Source organism: Cryptotermes secundus, unplaced genomic scaffold (genome assembly GCF_002891405.2).
Source record: "Cryptotermes secundus unplaced genomic scaffold, Csec_1.0 scaffold667, whole genome shotgun sequence".
Classification (NCBI taxonomy): Eukaryota; Metazoa; Arthropoda; class Insecta; order Blattodea; family Kalotermitidae; genus Cryptotermes; species Cryptotermes secundus.
This window is the reverse complement of record NW_019721771.1, coordinates 35181-56332: the sequence shown is the minus strand read 5'-3', so window position 1 is coordinate 56332 and position 21152 is coordinate 35181.

Below are 21152 nucleotides of genomic sequence, written 5' to 3'. Positions count from 1 at the left end.
TTTTAATGGAGTATTAAAATGAAGAAATAATATCTTTGATTTGTTTCATTCTGGTCCGTCACACTAACAATTACAAATATAAATGTGTAGTGATGTTTGCCCTCTGAAGATGGTCCGCAGAGACCGAAACATGTAAGGGTGTTAAGTTTTTCATGTAGTAATAAACTTACAGGTCACATTGGACGGAGTGATTTATATTTGTAAATAATATCTTAGTTGCAGTATTACTTTGTAGATGCGGTTCTTAGGTTGTACGAAAGAAATAAGACAGAGGAAACCCAAGATTATGAAAACGACAGAAGAAATATGCAGGGATAGTACAATAACTCTTAGAAATTTCATTTATTCATTGGTCAGAGAATATACGCGTACATGGTGATTTAGTTGGAGAAGCCCACGAAAATAATTACAATATACATGCAATATTTTACCGCTGAAAACGAAACTTCGTAAGTAACGCTGCAGGTGTAGATGAAAATACCGAAGTTTGTATCCCTCCGCCTGTAGACACAGACCGACACGCTGCTCCATGTTCGCGTATGGTGCAGCCAACGTGACAGCGCCGACGGCGCTGATTGCAGCAATTGCAAAAGTGGCACGAACCGGGCAGGCAGACACCAGGTCAGCGTTGTGAACTACACAGTCATGCCAACTTTAATTTCGTTTCTAAATTTTTGCATCTGGGGTACCGCAGGGTAGCGTCCTTGGCCCATTCCTATACCTGATTTTTACTTACGATATCCCCCAGTCACAAGAAATAACCCTGGCCACTCTTGCAGATGACATTGCAATCCTGTCCTCCCATACAAACCCTAATAGAGTGTCCGAAACATTACAGAACTATTTAAAAGTTCTCCAGGAGTGGCTACGACTATGGAAAATCAAAGTGAATAATACTAAATCAGCACAAATAACATTCACCACCAAACGTAGGACATGCCCACAAGTTACAAGAAATAACGCACCAATTCCAGAACAGTCCGAAGTCAAGTACCTCGGACTCCACTTAGACCAAAAACTAACATGGAAAGCTCACATCCAAGCTAAGAAACTGCAGTTAACAACAAAAGCAAGAAATATGAACTGGCTACTAGGCAAGAACTCCCAACTGTCAATGGCAAATAAACTCCTAATCTACAAAACCATATTAAAACCCATCTGGACATATGGGATTGAACTGTGGGGATGCAGTAAACCCTCCAATACGAAAGTTTTACAAGCGTTCCAGTCAAAAATGTTACGCTCAATAAAAAACGCTCCATGGTTCGTATCCAGTCGAACCCTTCAAGCAGATCTCGGAATACACTTCATAAAGGAAGTCATCAACAAAAAAGCTTGCAAATATAGAGATCGCATCGTAGACCACGACAACCATCTAATAAATGAACTCGTCATTGGCCAGTAGACCTAACCTAGGAGACGCGTGAAGACCCATCACGGATGGTAATCACAACAAGCCACTACGACGCCCGAACATTAACTCATTACTCTGTTGTCACTAGAGCAGATTGTAAATTAGCAATCAAATAATTAAACATTTTTTTGCATGGTTTATAATCATCCTGTATAAAAATATAAAAATTCCCTACTAAAGATTTCATAAAAATAAAACATTTTAATATAGTTTACGTGCTTTTAATGACCATGATACAAAGAGGAGATAAACAAGTTGTTTTCGAATTAAGGCAAGTGGAGAGGTGGAGACAAATGGAGCAGTTCATCGAAGAGGACGTGTTGCTATGCGACCTTGCCAGAGACGTCACAGCTAGCAGAGTCAGCCGGCTTTTGTCGGAATATACGTATCGACAATTAAATGAATGTGTTCTTACAGAAAGGGACCTTACTCAGTTTCTTTACATTTTACAGATAACGAAGGAATACTCCACATTTGTCTGTTCAATTTTATATTGTTTTCCGTTCTTCTTTGTTTTGTTTTATAGTACTTTGCTTTATAAACCACTGTATATTCTGGAAATTCACCCTAGATAATTTATAAGTCAGAATAAATTCGCCAAATTTAATGCACCGTTAACGCCCTTTCAGCAATAAATCCGATTTCAGCTCATTTCGGGAATTGATTTAACACCAAGCACATCATGGGTGATAAGGGGTGAATACAAAAGTTATTTATAAATAACATAAAAACTTTAAACTTACATTCTCAATACGGAAGTTACTCTGCTGAAAAATGTGAATGAAGAAGTCTAGTGGGGTCCAATACACATTCTGTTCAATGTGATTTTAAAGTCTCGAGAACATAAATCAAATTTTTCGATGCAGCGTCAGAATTACTTAAGGGCAACGCAACGCTCATGCAGCATTTTCGGTAGATCTATGAAGGTCGTTCAGTGCGCAAACTTGGCGCGCAGATACTCGAGGCCCCGAGCTCAGCTTAAGAGTCACATCAATTATCAGTTTTCGATAATTTTGAAGTCACCTTCTTATGACAGTCGCCTTCTCTGTGTTTACTTCTATGATCGAGGCTATTATGTGCGTCCAAAAATAGCCATGTGCACATAGAATTTTGTTCTCTGAAGACTGACAGCCGAGACTCGGAGAGCCCCCTTCGCCTCAATCCTATCCCACTGATTCAGTCATGGCGGATATTTATATTCATATAACAATTTATGTCGTTCACAATTGCCGCGCGATCTAAGGTACAAAATGTCTTTGCTCGGTCTAAAATTGGCATCATGGGTTCGAATTCCATTGGAGGCATCGATGTCTTCCGCATTTCTTCTACGTTTGTCTTGTCCCGTGCAGGTAGAGGCCTTGCGACACGGCGGATCAGCCGTCCAAGCAATCCTACCAACTGCCTACAACCTCCACAGTTCCAGATTGGGAGACAAGCCAGGGGGTCTAATACAAAAGACAACAAACCGTTTATGACCTGTAGGTATGCTATTTGTCTCTCTAGGTTCTACTGTTCACAGCGAAACAGACATAACCGGCTCCGTAGTGTGAAATAAATCGTTGCCCCTGTTGTGTAGACTGAACACTGTGCAGTTTGAAATTACTTTCAATGGGCCACAGTTCCTGACCATCATCACAGTCCACAGACTAAACACATTATTAACGCAATGTCGCCATATTTTATCTATTGTCGTTGGATATTTTAACCTACTTTCCTGATTTAGAAAAAATAAAGGGAGGCTTATGTGACCACCTTGCTGTATGTCTCTCTGCCTGTGTATCCGCGCCTCTAACTTTTAAGAACCCATGAGAACACTTTGCTGCCTATGCAGTCCTGTGCTTTTTTTTATTTCATCGGAATGTGCTGATGAAACTCTATGTCTAAAAACATCACAAACTATTTTCCATTTAAAAAATTCAAATTCCGAATATAACTAGGGGAAGATCTAAAATTTGTGTACGTGGTATATTCAAACAATTATTGTGTTTCTGGACATTATTCATCGTGAATCTCTGTCCATTTGGCCCAACTGAGTAGGTTCCAGCTGAAGACGGAGACAGAATCCAGTGTCCGAAACGTTTTATGTTATCTTCTATATAAATAAAAATATAAATGTTCGTTTGTTCAAAGTCTTAAATCCCTGAAAGTTCTTCACCGATTGCTTTGAAATTTTGAGACAACGTTGCATTCGAATACGAGCGTTTTTCTATATACCTATTATATAGATGCCACAACTGTGACCGGTAAAAACATGTCACATGTTCGCAATCCAGGAGTCACTTCCATAGTAACGCTAGAACAGACCGTTGCATAGGTATCGACAATAGCGGTATTGTAGCTCCAACAGTTGGCCGTTGCCTAGGAAGTAACAATAGCGATACTGTAATCCCAACGGCGAGCCGTTGTGTCGAGACTATCGAATCTCCACGGTTACGACGAATACAGGGAGCGTTTCCACAGAGACAAGGCAATAACAATGGGTCGTTGCGTAGGAATCGCGGAATCAACAAAGCAGCGTTTCCCCGGTGATAGACAACAGAAGGCATTGTATAGCAACCGCCGAGGTATAAATAGCCCAGCTTCGACAAGGAGCAGTCAGTCTGAAATTAGCCGCCGAAGGAGGCAGTCCGAAATTAACCGCCGAAGAAGTTAGTCAGATAGGCATGACATAACAGCACGTGTTTGCAGACAGAAGCTGAAATCGCTTATGGATTTCATGGCAAAACATGAAGTGTTTGGGTCTGTGCGCTGCTGCATGTACTCAGTGGATTGACAAAAAAGAGGATTGCCACACGCATATATACTAATCTGGCTCTACAACAAACTCACTTCAAACGAAATCGACGATGTAATATGCGCTGAAATACCCGATGCCGACGTTGGTAAGGATTTTCATGAATGGAAATTCCAATATGAACATGGATATCACAGCAGAAATCTGCAACGAAGCGTTGATAATGATTGAAGATTTGTGCTTACAAATCGCGAACAAAGTTCTCAATCAATTGGGAATGCCATCACCGAATCGATCTGCTACTGCTTCGTTCAATGTAGAATTGCGTCGTGAACAAAGTTACAACACGGGTGATCTTTTGTCGTATGTGCAATCAAATATTCCTAAGCTAACGCTTCAGCAAAAAGGCACTTACGATCAAATAATGCAAACTGTCAATAACGGGGTTGCAGAAATCTTCTTCTTAGATGCGCCAGAAGGAACTGGTAAAACGTTCCTAATTAGATTGATTCTGGGAGCAATTCGATCCCAAAATGACTTACCCTTAGCTCTTGCTCACTCGATCTGCCAGGGATGCCACCGCACGTACTGCAATTAAAAATATGCGTGCCAATTATCATGTTGCGAAATATCAACCAGCCAAAGCTTTGCAACGGCACGCGGCTTGCAGTAAAAAAATTATTGAGCAACGTCCTAGAAGCAACAATCTTGACAGGACCTTTCAAAGGTGAAGATGTCCTCATTCCCCGCATTCCTATGATTCCAACGGTAGTGCCATTTCAATTTAAGAGATTGCAATTCCCAATTCGATTGGCATTTGCATTCACCATCAACAAAGCTCAGGGCCAATCTTTAGAATTGTGCGGTTTAGATCTACACGGGTTGCTTCTCACATGGACAATTACATGTTGCGTGTTCCAGAGTCGGCAAACCAGACAATCTCTATATCTGCACAGACAATGGAACAACAAAAAATATTGTATGCCCACAAGCATTGTGAAATTAAACATATTAGAAACGTGCGCTTTCTGTTTTCTTTCTTTTCCATTTAAACAGACTGAGCCACAGGAACGCGTGGCCGGGTATCGCTAGTTTTAAATAAACACAGAACGATGGATAACGTCCAGAAATACAATAATTGTAGGGAAGAAGTTTTTACCCACACTTGGTTACTGTAATCGTACTGCGACGTGTATACTTATTGCTAGACAACGGGTCGGTAAACACATTCCCTCAACACACGCGTGCACAACTGGACTTCTATTGCCAGACATTGGAGCTGTAAACGCGCTCATTAACAACAGAAAACTCTCTTTCCCGTGCGGTTTGACCCGAGGATATTAGGAGTGTCGTACTGAAAGTCATGAGCAGAAGTTACTTGTAAAGTACCACGCTTTATTATTGACAACCCAAATACACCATCTCAATCTACAGACCTTTCTTTATTTTCCACATAATCGCCACTTCTTTGTACAGATTTCTTCCAGCGTTCTGGGAGTTTGAAAATACCCCTTCTGTAAAATTCCGTTCCAGCCATCCGAAGACACTGACGCACTGCTTTCTGAATTGTCTCCATTGTCTCAAAACTTTGTCCACGCAGCTGATCCTTCATAAATCCGAAAAGATGGAAGTAGGAGGGTGCCAGATAAAGGCTATAGGAGGGGTGTGAAAGAACTTCCCACCCCATCTTTGCAATTGCTTCCAATGTGAACTTTGTGGTTTTCGGTCAATAACCGCAGGACCCAACGAGCACAAACTTTCTATAGTCCAAGCTTTCAATCATCTCCTGTACTGCACTGTGCCCTATTCAAAGTTTTCGGGCTACTGTGTCTACAGTCACACGCTTGTCTTCTTCAATGATCTCATCCACTCTTTCCTTGTTGCGTTCAGTTAAGGCTGTTCGAGGACGACCGCCCCGAGGCTCATCTTCGATGCTGGTTTTCCCATCTTTAAAATGTTTCACCCATCTTCGAACAATGCTCTCACCCATGCACACACTTCCATAAGCAAGCTGAATTCAGAAAGCAGTGTGTCAGTGTCTTCGGATGGCTGGAAGGGAATTTTACAGAAGAGGAATTTTCAAACTCCAAGAACGCTGGGAGAAATGTGCACAAAGAAGTGGCGATTATAAGGAAAAATAACGAAAGGTGTTACTTTACAAAAATTTGTTGCTCATGACTTTCAGTTCCACCTACGTATAATGAGGATCTGATGCAGCTAGAATGTGAGCCTACTGTGAGTCATGGCGGTTACGATTACCGGATTCCATCCCCACCCCTAATAATGTTGACGTACTACCCTCGTTACGTGACTCCATTCCACTTCCTAGTCTCGGAACGAAGAGAGACTTTGGTTTGGTGTCTGTCAGGGTGGTAAAGTAAGGCTGCCCGCATTGCAAGCCGTTGGGTAGGACGGTTGCGATGCGTGTTATAATTTTCAATTTACCTGCATCTGTATTATTTTATTTGTTACGGGGGAACCCATTCAAAGCCCAAGGGAAGTTGAAAAGTGGGGCGAGTTCGTTTATTTTGCGTCGCAAATTCTGGCGACGAGAGATTGCTTAGCAGTAGTGTATTAGGTTGTTGTACCCCGTGCTCTGCCAGGATTATATGTTTCTTTGTTATTTGTGTACATTATTTATTTTGCTTTAACTTTTACGATGTAATCGGTATGAATGTGGGAGAGCACTCTTATGGGGGTAGCTACGGTTATTTGAGTTGTCTCCCTAGAGTACCGATAAGGTGCCGCAAGCCTAAGGGCTCAACACTCTAAAATGTTTTTGACCAACCCATGTGGAGGGGCGGGAATGGGGGAGGTCTGAAGCAACCTCCAGGGGCTATAATCTCGTGTAGGATGCCCAGGTCGCAACCTCATGACAACTAGTATCGCACTCCCATTTATCTGGGATACCCCCCTTCCCCCGAACATGCACTCTTGGTCCTGGAGGCTTGGAGGGTGAAAATTATGAAGGACAAACCTCTTAAGACAAGGTTTGAGGCAACGTGCCGAGGGCTGCATGGCACTGGGGTGGTTAATGGTCAGTGTCGCGAACGATCCCCTCGGGGCACCAGGCAGCACACCGTTGTATTTATGTCTTCCACCCTTACGGTGACCGAAATGAAAAGAGGAACCAAACCAAAAACCGGTCGCAAAGACCTGAAACTGAAGAGGGACCCTCTTTCAAGGGGATCCCTATGTGAAGTGCTTCAGCAGGGAGCTGGAAGCTCTGGTGAACCACTAAGGGGCCCAGTTGCAACCGGCAAACCTGCTGTTGCAATTTCTGCCAAAGGCAAGGATAAACCAGTAATTCAAAACTTGTCAGAGGCAAAACTAGAAACTACTCTCCTGGGGGTCGGTAGTACAGACACACCACTGCAGGAAGCTAGTACTTCTAACATACCTGCAGCAGGGGAAAGATTGGGACACCTAGGCTCTGGAGTAGGTGGACCCCGTCTGGCGGAGAAAGCTTTGTCTGGATGCGCTAGATGGAAGTTGAAAAAGGCAAAATCTTAGACAAGCAAAGCAGGAACTTGGAGTAGTCAGCAACCAGGAAATGCAAGCTCGTCCAAGCAGGAAGAAACCCCCATCGGCACCTTTTAGAGCCCAATGTCGGAGGGAAGTACCTTACAGAAACTGCAAGATCTCGGAAAAACACAGGGACTTACAAGGAGGCTCTGACCAATATAAATGACACTTACCCTAAGGATAAGCTTACCGAAAACGACCAAAATTCCATGCTGGAATTATTGGCCGAGGTGTTACGTAGGACTCCAAAGGAAGAACTACAACACCTTAAAATCTACAGACTGTTGGGAGGTAGACTTAACTATATATGTGCCGACCAACAGTCTGCTCAATGGCTCATCGAAATCATTGACAACCACAGACTCAAATCAGGGACCAGGCTGAAGGCTACTGATGCCTTGAACCTGCATAAGCCTGTTAAAGTAGTTCTCCGCAATAGGGACAAAATTGCCCAAAGCCAGGAAGAGCTGCTGAAATGGATTGCAGATCTTAATCCGGCCTTCATACAGAGAACTGGAGGTACTAGACAAGCAATCTGAATCGAAAGGCCAAAGGCTAATCTTATTGATAGACCTGGACTCTCATACTATTATACAGAGGACCGGTTACAAAATATTTAGAGGACTCTCACAGGAGACTGTTAACGTGCTGGATGATCCTGAAGTTCAGCGCCGGGTAGAACCCGTGACAGACACTGCATCTTATAACTCTGACTCTGAGGAGGAAGGTGATGAGATACCCACCCCTCTACGGATCAGCAAAGTAAAACGGATCAGGGGACCCCTTCACACAGAATCCAGTCCGAGAACGGAGAGGGACATAAGATGGAAATTGACCCCTCCTCAACTGGAAGAGATCATGAAATTTCTTCAGATCAACCTACACCACAGCAAAGCTGCCACGGCAGCTCTGTGCCAACAGCTAGCTGGGGGTATGGCATCCAAGAACCTTGGATATACAAGGGTCAAATAAGGGGCTTAACTAATGCAGGGGGAACAGTTTATTCTGTTGTACCCAGTAATAATGCAAGATCTTGTGTTTATATCAGGAATCATATTAATGCCTTGCCTTTACTGGAGATCTGTTCTGGGGATAAAACAGCGGTAAGGATAACATACCCGTATCGAGAAGGCAGCAAGGAGCTGATTGTTGCTTCAGTCTACCTTCCATACGACTCAGATGAACCACCACCAACTAAGGAAATGAGGGACATCATAGATTACTGCTTTAGCAGGAAGAAGCAACTTATCATTGGGTGTGATGCCAACGCGCACCACATCTTGTGGGGGAGTACCGGCACTAATCCAAGGGGAGAGAGCCTTGTGGAATTTCTGGTGAGTTCGAACCTGAATTTTCTAAACCATGGTAACGAACACACCTTTGTGGTTTCCAATAGGAAGGAGGTTATTGATTTCACACTAGGGACAAATAACATAGGAAACCTGGTAAGTAACGGGCATGTATCTGATGAGCCGTCCCTATCGGATGACATATATATATATACATATATCTAGCGTGTCCCAGGAGGAATGTGCCAAACTTCGGGAGGGTGTTCCTTATGTTATAGTATGCCGATATAACCCAAAACACATGTGTCCAAAGTTGAAAGGTTATGGAGATAATGGTCCGAGAAAAGTGTGGTCTTCTGGCAAGTCCACGCTCTGTACCTGTCAGCTGAAACGTCTTTTCTGTTTGTCTTTGAGTGCTATGATTCACACTAGCCGTAAGCTCCCTTCAGTATACGGTGCGGCCGCGTCTTGAATGGATGGTAGTTTAATTGTGCGGAGTTGTTGAAATGCCTTTTGAGTTTTCAAACGTGGAATATTGTGATATGCATTTTGTGAGTGGATTTTGCGGTTGCAATGCACGTGCTGCTGTCGAAGAATACCAAAGCCGTTTTCACGATCGAAGGATTACACGTCGAAGTGTATTTACGCGAATTCACCAGATATCGCGTAATACTGGTTCTCTTCCGAGTGTTTCTCTGCACTCTGAAAGGGAGGATGTACGAATGATAAACACACGAGAGAACATTCTTGAGATGGTTCAGAGAAGTCCGCGTCTGTCCACTCGTAGAATGGACTCTCGCATCGGCGTATCACGTATGCAGGTGTCGCGAACTTTACATGATGAAGAGTTGTATCCTTAGATAAGATCAAAGGGTACAACATCTGGAACCAGGCGACCATGCTCAGGGTATGGATTTGTGTCACTGAATAAAACCTCATCCCGAACTGTTAAGCGTCATTTTATTCAGTGATGAGGCGTCCTTTACCCTGGACGGTGTAAAATTTACGAAATGTGCATACGTGGTCCCGTAATAATTCACGTGAGAAAATGGAAAAGAAATTCCAAAAGAGATTTTCCGTGAATGTACGTTTAATACAGTTACGTGGTCGGCTTATAGCGCAGTCAGCTGTGTTACGTCAGCGCTTGCCAGTCATGTGTCATGTATAGTGCTTGGAAACCTAAGGACAATTATGAAATGGCGAGCGAGTATTTTGTACTTCAATTTTATGGCTTCATGTCACTCACAAGTTAGTTTGATGTTACGTACATTATTAACATTACAAAAACCACATATTCCTGCCAGTTTTAACACGTATTTTGTAATCAACAAGTGTGTAACACCGGTCAAAGTTTCACAATTCTCTGGCCATTATCTCCGTAACCGTTCAACTTTGGACATAGGTGTTTTGGGTTATATCGGCATACTTTACACCCTCCCGAAGTTTGGCACATTCCTCCTGGGACAATCTGTATATAAATATATTGTGACATGTTGCGCAACGGAGAACCCCTCCCTACCCAGCAGCAACGTGGAAACTCAGGCCACAGTGACGTGCGGATGAGTCAGCGCTCACCTCCCCCCTCCGCACGGTAACGTAACGCGCAACGCGCGGTGACGTAAGACGGCGCGAGTTAACAACGTTGCTATGGTATACGCAAACACGGTGACGCGGCACCGCTTCCTACTGTGACGTGGCACGTAACAGGCCCACACAGCTCCTATATAAGAGAGCTGCGCTGCCTGTGAAGTGCGCTATAATGTGGCCATCGCCGAAGACATTTCCGAGTTAGTTCCGAGCAAGCCTACGAGCAAGTGTTTTATCAACAGTTCTCAAGGCAGCAGCTTGCGAGTAGAGTTGCAATCTAGCCAGCGCCGAGTTACGAGTGAGAGTGTGTGATAATCAGTGACAGTTTATGATAACTGAGAATTGATTGGGAGTGTGTGATACAGTAACACTTATATAGCTCCCGTACTGTGAAACGTGTAGTCTACTGACAATAGCGTGATCTGATTTGCGATTAGGGTTATAAAGTGTGAAATCCCGCAACTGTGTTATAATTAATTGTAGCCGTGATTTGTAGGCTGTTAAATAAACCAATTAACGATCTCTACGGCGTATTCAGTAACGAAACACGTTACAATATATATATGCTTTAAAATAAGTAACATTACAGTAGATCAAGCTACTTATAGCAATCCTAAGAGAACCAATTGGGAGTCTTACAAATACGACCTAAAAGTAAATCTAGAGACCACCTCGCATAATATACGCACAATAAAGGATGTTGATCGGTCCGTTGACCAGTTGCAACGGGCTATTATCTCGTCCTTTAATCAGAATTGACTGGCTAACACCACTCGCGGACCAAGGAGAACGCCTTGGTAGAGTAAACAGCTGAGTGGGCTTAGGATCAAAACAAGAAGTCTGTTCAATACAGCTAAAACAATAGGGATGTAGGACACCTACAAGGAAGCCCTTGCCTGTTACAACAACGAAATAAGGAAAGCCAAGCGATCTTCAATGACGAAACACTGCCAGGAGATCAATGTTGTACCAGGCGGTGCCAGACTCACGAGAATGATGGCAAAACAGGCGACCAACAAGGTCAGCACAATTAAGCTGCCTGACGGACAGTATACTTAAAGAGGAAGGGAAAAACTGAATCAGTTATTCAGAATTCACTTTCCTGATTGAAAATTGATTGACAATTAGGACGATGGACAGGATCAGCAAAACCTGGACACTTGTCAAAGCCAGATGAACAGGGTAGACTTGAACCTGGCCGAAGTCATAATTAATCAATCAAAGATAAGTTGGGCACTGAACACTTTTAAACCATTTAAATCAGCGGGAACGGATGGAAATGTACCGGCACTTTTGCAGCATGGGGCAAAACTCTTAGTTCCACGCCTATGCCGCATATCTAGAGCGTGCATGGCATGTGGTTTCATCCCCACATCCTGGAGGCAAGTTTTGTTGACGTTTATTTCAAAGCCCGGGAAACTTGATTATACCGAGGCTAAGGCTTATTGTCCCATCATCCTGTCGCCTTTCTTGTTGAAAATGACAGTGAAACTTGTTGATAGGAATATCTGGGACAGGGTATTGAGGACATGTCCTCTACACCGAAACCAACATGCCTACCAAACAGGCAATCTACCGAAAGTGCACTACACAAAGTGGTAACACGCACAGAAAGTGTGACTAAACACAAGGATACTGTCTTGGGAGCATTGCTTGATATAGAGGGAGCTTTTGATAGAACTGAATTTGATATAATGAAACAGGCTGCTGGAAGGCATGGCACAGAGCCTGCAATATGCAGCTGGATCAATGCTATACTGGAAAGCAGAACCATTGCTAGTACATTATCAGGATAAACCCTGGGGGCGTTCGTGTCTAGAGGATGTCCGCAGGGGGCGTACTTTCGCCTCTGCTGTGGAGTCTGGTCGTCAACGATCTCTGAGGGGGTACTTAATGATGATGGGTATTATACAGTAGGATATGCTGATGACATAGCAATCCTTTCGACAGTATCAGAGCGTATTCAACAGCTCTGTACATGGTCCAACGATGGTGTGAAGGAACGGGTCTTTCCATCAATCCCAATTAGACGGTAATTATACCGTTTACTAGGAAGAGAAATGTAGAGGGTCTTAACCAGTCGACTCTCTTCGGTAAGATAATCCAGCTCTCCAGCGATGTCAAGTACCTCGGTCTAATATTAGACAGGGGACTGACATGGAAAAAGCAGCTGGACAAAGTCATTAACAAAGCCTATAAGGCTTTTTGGACATGCAGAAGCGTGTTTGGTAAAACTTGGGGAATGCAGCCACACGATAGAGATTGAATATATACTGCGGTTGTGAGACCCATATTACTTATGATGCCACAGTATGGTGGCCCAGAGCTAAACTCAAGACAAGCAAGATAGAATTTAGAAAATTGTAAAGGTTGGCTTGCTTAGGTATCACATGAGCATTTCGAACACATCCAACAGCTGCACTGGATCTACTCCTTGGACCCCCCACCCCACTGCATGTACAGATGGATGCAGAGGCCAGGGCAGGAATTTATCGTCTCCAGTGCTGTGGACAATGGAAACCTAGATGTGATGGTTTCGCCCAGGCATACATGAATCAGGACATGTAAAAAGAACCCATATTATAAATGGGGTCTGACAAAATGATACTGAGACATGTATATGAAACCCCTTCATGGTCAGATTTCCAGACATGAATGAATGGAAAGACGGGTTTCGGCCCGATGGAAAAGGGGGACTGATCCTGTATACAGATGGTTCCAAGATAAATATGGGCGCTGGAGCTGGTGTGTACTGCCATGGAACGAGGTGGAAACTTAGTTTCAACCTTAGGCAGTACATGAAGTATTCCAGGCAGAAGTATATGCCATTAAAGCATGTATTGTGGAGAATTTCGATAGGAACTATAGAAGTAGGAACATCTACATTATCTCTGACAGCCAAGCTGCAACTAAAGCGCTTGACAAGCACCAGATCAATTCAAAATTACTCTGGGACTGCCACCAAACCCTCATGGAACTTGCCAAACATAACAGGGTACAACTGATATGGGTGCCGGGGCATGAGGTTATTGCTGGAAATGAAGCAGCAGACCAATTACCTAAAACTGGAGCTGAACAACGGTTCACAGGACCTGAACCAGCCTGTGGAATCTCTCTAGGAGTTGCCAAACAGGCAATCAGGGACTGGACTAACATGAAACACAAGGAATACTGGGAATCCTTAACTGGACTCAGGCAAGCAAAGGGACTCATACGAGGACCTTCTGCTAAGAGCGAAGGAACTGTTGAAGCTAAACAGGAACCAGCTACGATGGGTGGTGGGACTACGTACAGGACACTGTCACCTCAAAGGGCACCTCTTTAAACTGGGACTAAGTGACAGTCCCGCTTGTGAGAGGTGTCAGACAGAGAACGAAACAGCCACACACATCCTGTGTGAATGTGAGGCTTCAGCTAATTTAAGACTATGTCACTTGGGTCAATACTTTATGAAACCAAGTGACTATTTTGACGCCCCCACGTATAAATCCTACGCTTCATCCGATGCGCGGGGTTGCTGAGGGAATTAAAAAAGGGGAAGCACAATAGAAGACAGAGGTCGCGGTGCAAGGGCCGAGAAGGCCTACCCGTCATACATTCATTCATCGTTATTAAATTTTCTATACTGTTATCTGAGGCCAACATACCACTGTAGCTCCTTCACATAGCTTGGATACCCCACGTCTATCTCGGGGAGCGTGAGAACACAGCAGTAGAGGGAGCGACGATGGGCTGCTTCTTCCCTCTTCACGGCTCTCGTATGAGTAGCATTTGAAAGAAGAAGGGGAAGGGGGTGGTTCAAATGGTCGCAGAGCGATGTTTCGTAAAGAGAAAATTTCTCTTTTGGGATCCCCGTCCTGGGAAGAGAGCGTATAATTAGGGTGTACGTATTTTTGGAACGGGGTGTCACTGGCTCTTGGTGTGTGTACTGTTATTCGTACTGAGACTGTTGTTATATTTCATGCTTGTACGACATGCCGCTAGCGTGGATTTACGACATGTCCAAGCAGCAAATAAGGAAGTTGGCAAGTCAACTGGGGCTGTCTACCGACGGAACGCTGGACGATTTGAGAAAACGGGTTAAGGAGAAATGGAAAGCCACCGAGCCCTACTTGTCTTCTCAAAGTGCAGCTAAGTCTTCTGTAGTTATGAAGCCATTTCAGGAGAAAACAGATTCTTTTGGTTATCAGGGAAATTGTCTTCCTTTTGGAATCAAGCCTAGATCTCACGTATGATCATACCCCAATCATAGTCACCATGTACGCCCAAGTACTAGAAAAACCGAAAGAACCTTCCCTACATAGCGAGAATGCGAACTGGAATTTGTTTCGAGAAACATTAGATAAATTAGTCATACTGGAGACCTCCCTAAAAACAGAAGCTGACATAGATGACGAAGTAGAAAGATTAACCAAGGCAATCCAACTATCAGCATGGCAAGCCAAACCAGATCGAAATGACAAGGGAATAAAAAAGAATAGCCTNCAAAGAATTAAGAAAATTACTACAAAAACTAAAAAATGAAGCCATCCAGGAGTACCTAAAGGGATTAACTGCAACAGACACTACCGATTACTCATNGGCAGACTACCAGAACAGAATCTGACAAGAGCATCTACAATAAAAATACCAATGATTAGGAAAATTACTACAAAAACTAAAAAATGAAGCCATCCAGGAGTACCTAAAGGGATTAACTGCAACAGACACTACCGATTACTCATTCTATAAAGCAACGAGGAGACTGAAAAGACCTCAGGTGCCAGCACCACCAATAAAAACTGACGAAGGCAAGTGGGCAAGAAGCAACCAAGTGAAGGCCGCAACATTCGCCAAACACCTCTCCAAAGTCTTCAAACCTTTCGACACTGAGACCACACAAGAAAAAGAATACGAAATCAACAACTTCCTAGATGCACTCTATCAGATGAACCTACCAATGCGAAACTTCAAATATAAAGAAGTGGAAACGGTATTCAAAAAAGAAATCAACCCAAAAAGAGTTCGTGGATTCGACTTAATAACGGGAAAGATATTGGAAAAATTACCAGAAAAATGCATCCAAAAAATTACACACATTTTCAACGCAGTGTTAAGAGTAGAATACTACCCAATACAATGGAAAATATCACAAATAATTATGCTGCCCAAACCTTGGAAAAACACGAAAGAAGTAACATCCTACAGGCCAATAAGTCTGATACCAGTACTATCCAAAGTACTAGAAAAACTACTACTGAAAAGTATAAAACCAGTGATAGAAGGTCAAAACATAACTCCCAAACACCAATTCGGATTTACAAACAAGCGCGCAACTACGAAACAAGTCCATAGACTAGTCAACCAAATAAACAGAGATCTCGAAACAAAACGTTACTGCACAGCGGTGTTCCTTGACATAGAACAGGCCTTTGACAAGGTCTGGCACGCAGGACTATGTTACAAAATGAAACAGAAACTTACGCATCAAATGTATGCAATTCTGAGATCCTATCTTACACACAGATACTACTTTGTAAAGCAACAGGAAGCATTTACCAACGTATACCCAATATCATCTGGCGTACCCCAAGGTAGCGTTTTAGGACCAGCGCTACACTTGATCTACACATCAGATCTACCAACAACTAGAAAGACAACAACAGCCACGTTTGCGGATGACACAGCTATCTTGGCATCTCATATCAATCCTCTATCCGCATCCAGGAACTTACAAGACCACCTAAATAAAATTCAACACTGGCTGAAAAAGAGGCGTATGAAGGAAATGAAAATAAGTACAAATGTAACGTTTACCATGAAACGCGCTACCTGTCCTCCAGTAACGTTAAATCACTCTCAGATACCATAAGCAGAAGTCGCCAAATACCTTGGTATACACCTGGATAATCGATTGACATGGCAAAAACATATTCACACCGAAAGAAAACAACTCGGAATAAAATTCCGACAGATATATTGGATGCTGGGAAGACAGTTGGAGCTATCGACAGAAAACAAGATCTTACTGTACAAAACCATGCTCAAACCGATATGGACGTACGGGATACCATTGTGCGGATCAGCCAGTAACTCAAACACAGAAATTCTCCAACGATTTCAAAGCAAAGTATTATGAATAATAATTAACGCACCGTGGTATGTGCCGAAAACGGTGCTACACAAGGACCTATGTGTACAAACAGTAAGAGAGGAAATTAAAAAAAAAACAGCAAAAATATAAAATCAGACTCCAGGCCCATCCGAACGACTTTGCACAAAAACTACTCGACGACGAAGGGAAAATCAGGAGGCTAAACAGATTTAAACCATCAGATTTGCCCACCAGACTCGAATAATACAACACTTAACTGCATATTACTAAGCAGTTAAAATAAGTATTGAGCATGTTCATTGGAATATGCTCACCATGTCAAGTACTCTCTTTCCTTTTGCTATATGTAAGTTAAGCACAAATTGTACTTATTATCCACATTTAATGGATAGATTGTATAATTACTGGAGTTAAATAAAAAAAGAAGGGAAATTTTTTCAGTAAGGTCAAAATTAAATTAGCGACCGATTTAATTTCGGTCATTCCTGTGCTGTCGGGTTCTGACCGGGAGGAAACTTTAAATTTCCTGATCCGTGCGAAGGAAGATTTTGACCTAAAATTGATTCCTGAGTCAGAGTTTTTGGCGCTTCTGTTCAGTAGGACGTCAGGTAAGATTACCCAAACCCTGGGAGCTCATTTAGTCACGACCCAAAGCTGGGATCAGGTTCAAACTGAGATTATTTTCACTTTTCTTCCTCCTAGTGTGAAGAAAATTTTTAGCAGCGCATGTTCTTGAGATGTTTCAATCTTCGGGCGAAGATTTGAATAGTTATGTCACGTTAATGCTGGCGGCTGCGGATATCTTAGGATTTTCTGGCTCGGAATCTCAGCTAGTTCAGCGAATACTGCAGAAACTACATCCCAGAGTGAAATCTTATCTTATGTTTGCAAGTAGGTCGGAGTCAATTCGAGATCTATTTTCGCTTGCTACGACAGTGGCGGAAGGGACGGCGGTCGAGGACCAGCGAAAGCGACTGACTGTCCACATTCAGCAGGGGAGCGTCCCCCGGCCTGTTGCAAGTGTTATGGCTCTGGGCAATGTGTCTTCGGCCAAGGCCCATGGTAGAGGAGGTGCTTGGGATGTGGAGCATCTGGTTATTTTTAGCGTGACTGTCCATCTGGATCAAGCCAAGATCATAGTCCCGGAAGGTCGGGGAACGCTCTCGGCAGTAAGCAGTCGATCCCAAGCGCCAAATCTATTCCCGCCTCGGAAAGTTTTTGCCCTAGTCATTCATGTTCTTGTAACCCTTTTGTGACGTTATGTATTATGGACCCAGCTTGCCGGAGATGCTAGATTCAGGCTCCTCTCACTCCTTTATAAGGCGTGATGTCTTTGATACTATTAAAAGATTAAAACTGCCGTATACTGTGTAGACGACGGAAGAACGCTGTTTGATGCCGAATGGGTATCTTGTGTTCTATCGGAAGTCATCATGTTGGGAATTAAGAAACATTCCTTTTCATGGAAGTTTAGGGTTTTGGTCCTAGACGACTGCCCCGTTCCGTGCATTTTGGGCGTCGATTTTTTTACGTGCGCCAAGGCGTGAATGGATTCTTCCGCCCGTCAATAAAACTTTCCCTTCCAGCCAGAGAGAGAGTTTGATTTCGAGCCTCTTGACCTCGGCAGGTGTAATTCTCAAGAATTTCCATGTTCCTAACACGTCTTGGCGAGACTTCTGTGTGGATCGCTGTCGGCTGGGTCGGACAATTCCGCCGATCGTGGCCGGTTGATACGGAGTTCTCCGGCCCTGTTTTCTGATAGGTTGGGCACTGTGAAGGGAATGGTCTGCCATCTGGATTTGAGTGATAGCACTCCAATGCACTCCAAACCATATCAGTATTCGCCCCCGCGTATGCAAATTTTGAGATTAATTGTCCAAGGTTTGATGGACCAAGGAGTGGCAAAGAAAAGCTACTCGCAGTACGCCATTCCAGTGTTTCTTGTTCGAAACCGAGTGGTGGTTACCGGATGGTATTGGATTACCGTCTGTTGAACAAGAAAATCGTGTTCGATGCATTCCCGATTCCAAATGTCGAGTGTGTCTTTGCTAACTTCAATAAGGCTAAGATCTAGTACAGTCTAGTGTACTACTCTAGTACAGTTCGTTGTCGAGAGCGGTCGTGTTTCTGGAGAGTTAATAGAAATGGGTTGCTACCTGGAGGACTATCGAGCTCGTGTGGGCAACTGGGCTGCAAGGACTCCCTGGCACCATGCCCAAGTCCGGGAGTTGAACGGCCAAGCAAAAAGCTACATAGGCAACATGCTTCTAAGCGCAGCGGCTCTAGCCATAGTATTAGTAATCGGCGGTGTGGAGCAAAACCCTGATCCTGTTGTGGAGGCTGAGAACATTCTACAAGTATTGTGTAGCGGGTGTGAGAGGAACCTGAAATCGGGAACACAGTGTGACACATGTGGACGCTGGTTTCACAACAGCTGTGGCAATGTAAGGGCCCAAATGGCAGAGAGCGGGAAGTGGAGTTGTGAGAGGTGCAGGTGGGGCAGGCTTCGACAACTGGAGGAGAAACTGGAGAATGCAATGAAGCAGATTGAAGAACTTAAACGGAAGAACAGTGCGCTGGAAGATCAGTTACGAGGAGCGGTTGCCAGGGGTGATACGGTGCAGAGACAACAAGATGCTGAGTGCTTAGTGTTGGGTGACTCCATTATACGCAATGTGGAAGCTGAACATATGAGGGTACAGTGTTTTCCAGGAATTAGAACTGAGCAACTGCAGCGAGTCATAGACAACAGAGATCTAGGGGCCCCTGATACTGTCGTAATTCATGTAGGCACTAACGATCTAAGACGAACTGGAAATCTGGATTATGTGATGGGTGATGTATATGCTCTGGTGAAGAAGGCTAAGACTAAGTTTCCTCAAGCCACTTTAGTTCTGAGTGGCGTACTTAGGCGCAGAGACGTGTCGTGGCGGCGTATTGGAGCACTAAACGACAGATATGACTGGGTAGCGAGGTCACTAGGAGTTACATTTGTGGACCCAAACAGTTGGATTGAGGACTGGGACTTCGGCAGGGATGGACTACACATAAACAGTAGCGGAGCGAGGAAACTAGGCCAGCTGTATTCCAGAGTGTGTGACTTCGGCGGCCGAGTGCAAAATCGGAACGAGTGACTGCTGCTGAGGGTTAACAATGAGGGAACGCCTGGAAGGATGACGAACACGATTACCGAGGATCCGACGCTAACCGGGGCGGCGACAAGGAGACAGGAAGACACAAGTGATGGATGTGTAGCTACGGGAGGGGCACAGAAGATAGAGGGCAATTCTTTGGTTTTGCTTCAGGTAAATTGCAGGAGTATTCTTAATAAATCTTTAGAATTTTGGAATTTAATTGATACATATAATCCCGATGTTATAATAGGTACGGAGTCATGGCTCAGAGAGGAAATTAGCAATGCCGAAGTTTTTAGGGACGAGTACACAACTTTCAGGAGAGATAGGAATACTAGAGGTGGTGGAGTGTTTATTTGTGTAAAGAATTACATTGCTTGCGTGGAACTATGGGTGGACGAGGATTTCGAAATGATTGCAGTTGAAGTGAAAGGCAGAGACCCTAAATGTACATGGGAAATTGTAGGCATCTACAGAGCTCCGAATGAGGATATGCGGGTTATAGAAAGACTGGCAGCCCGAGCCGATTCTTTAGGAAATTTTACAAAGCGTAGCATTATTGCAGGAGACTTAAACTTGCCCTACGCCGATTGGAATGGAAACGTGCAATGCACTAGTGGAGGTCAGGAATCTGTAAATAGATTGGTGTGGGAAAGTGGGTACACGCAGATAGTAAACAACTCGACACGAGGGGATGCATTGCTGGATGTATACTTAGTCCGGCCGGAAAACCTGTTTACCTCTTGCAGCGTTATACAAGGGATCAGTGACCATTGTGGGGTGTTATTAGAAGTAGAATGGGAAGACACATACTGTCGACCAGAAGTAGAAAGACTGGTACCGGTGTACCACAAAGCAGATACCATAGGTCTACAAAGTTTTCTCCGTGATAAATTTGCAATATGGGCAAGCAATGGTGGATGCGTTGAGGAAGTATGGAATAATTTCAAGAACATAATACTTCAGTGTATCGAAAGATTTATTCCACATAGAATACTCAGAAAAAATTCAGACCCTGACTACTACAATAAGGAAGTGAAAAAATTAAAATTAAAGGTCAGAAAAGCATATAATAGAAGAAAATTAGGGCAGCAGTATCGAGAGGAACTGAAGCGATTATCCAAGCAGTTGTTATTAGCCAAGCAAAATGCGCAGGAGATATTTTTAAGGACTGTATTAAAAAATGAAGGTAACTGCTGGACTGAGTTCTATAAGTATGTAAAAAGACGCAAAGGAAATAGGGAAAATATTCCTGCAATCAAAGATGTTAATGGACGACTCGTTACGGATTCGATAGAAAAGACTAACTTCCTCAACTTATATTATTCTTCCGTATTCAGCAGTGAGCGTAGCATTCCGCAAATACAGCACGATA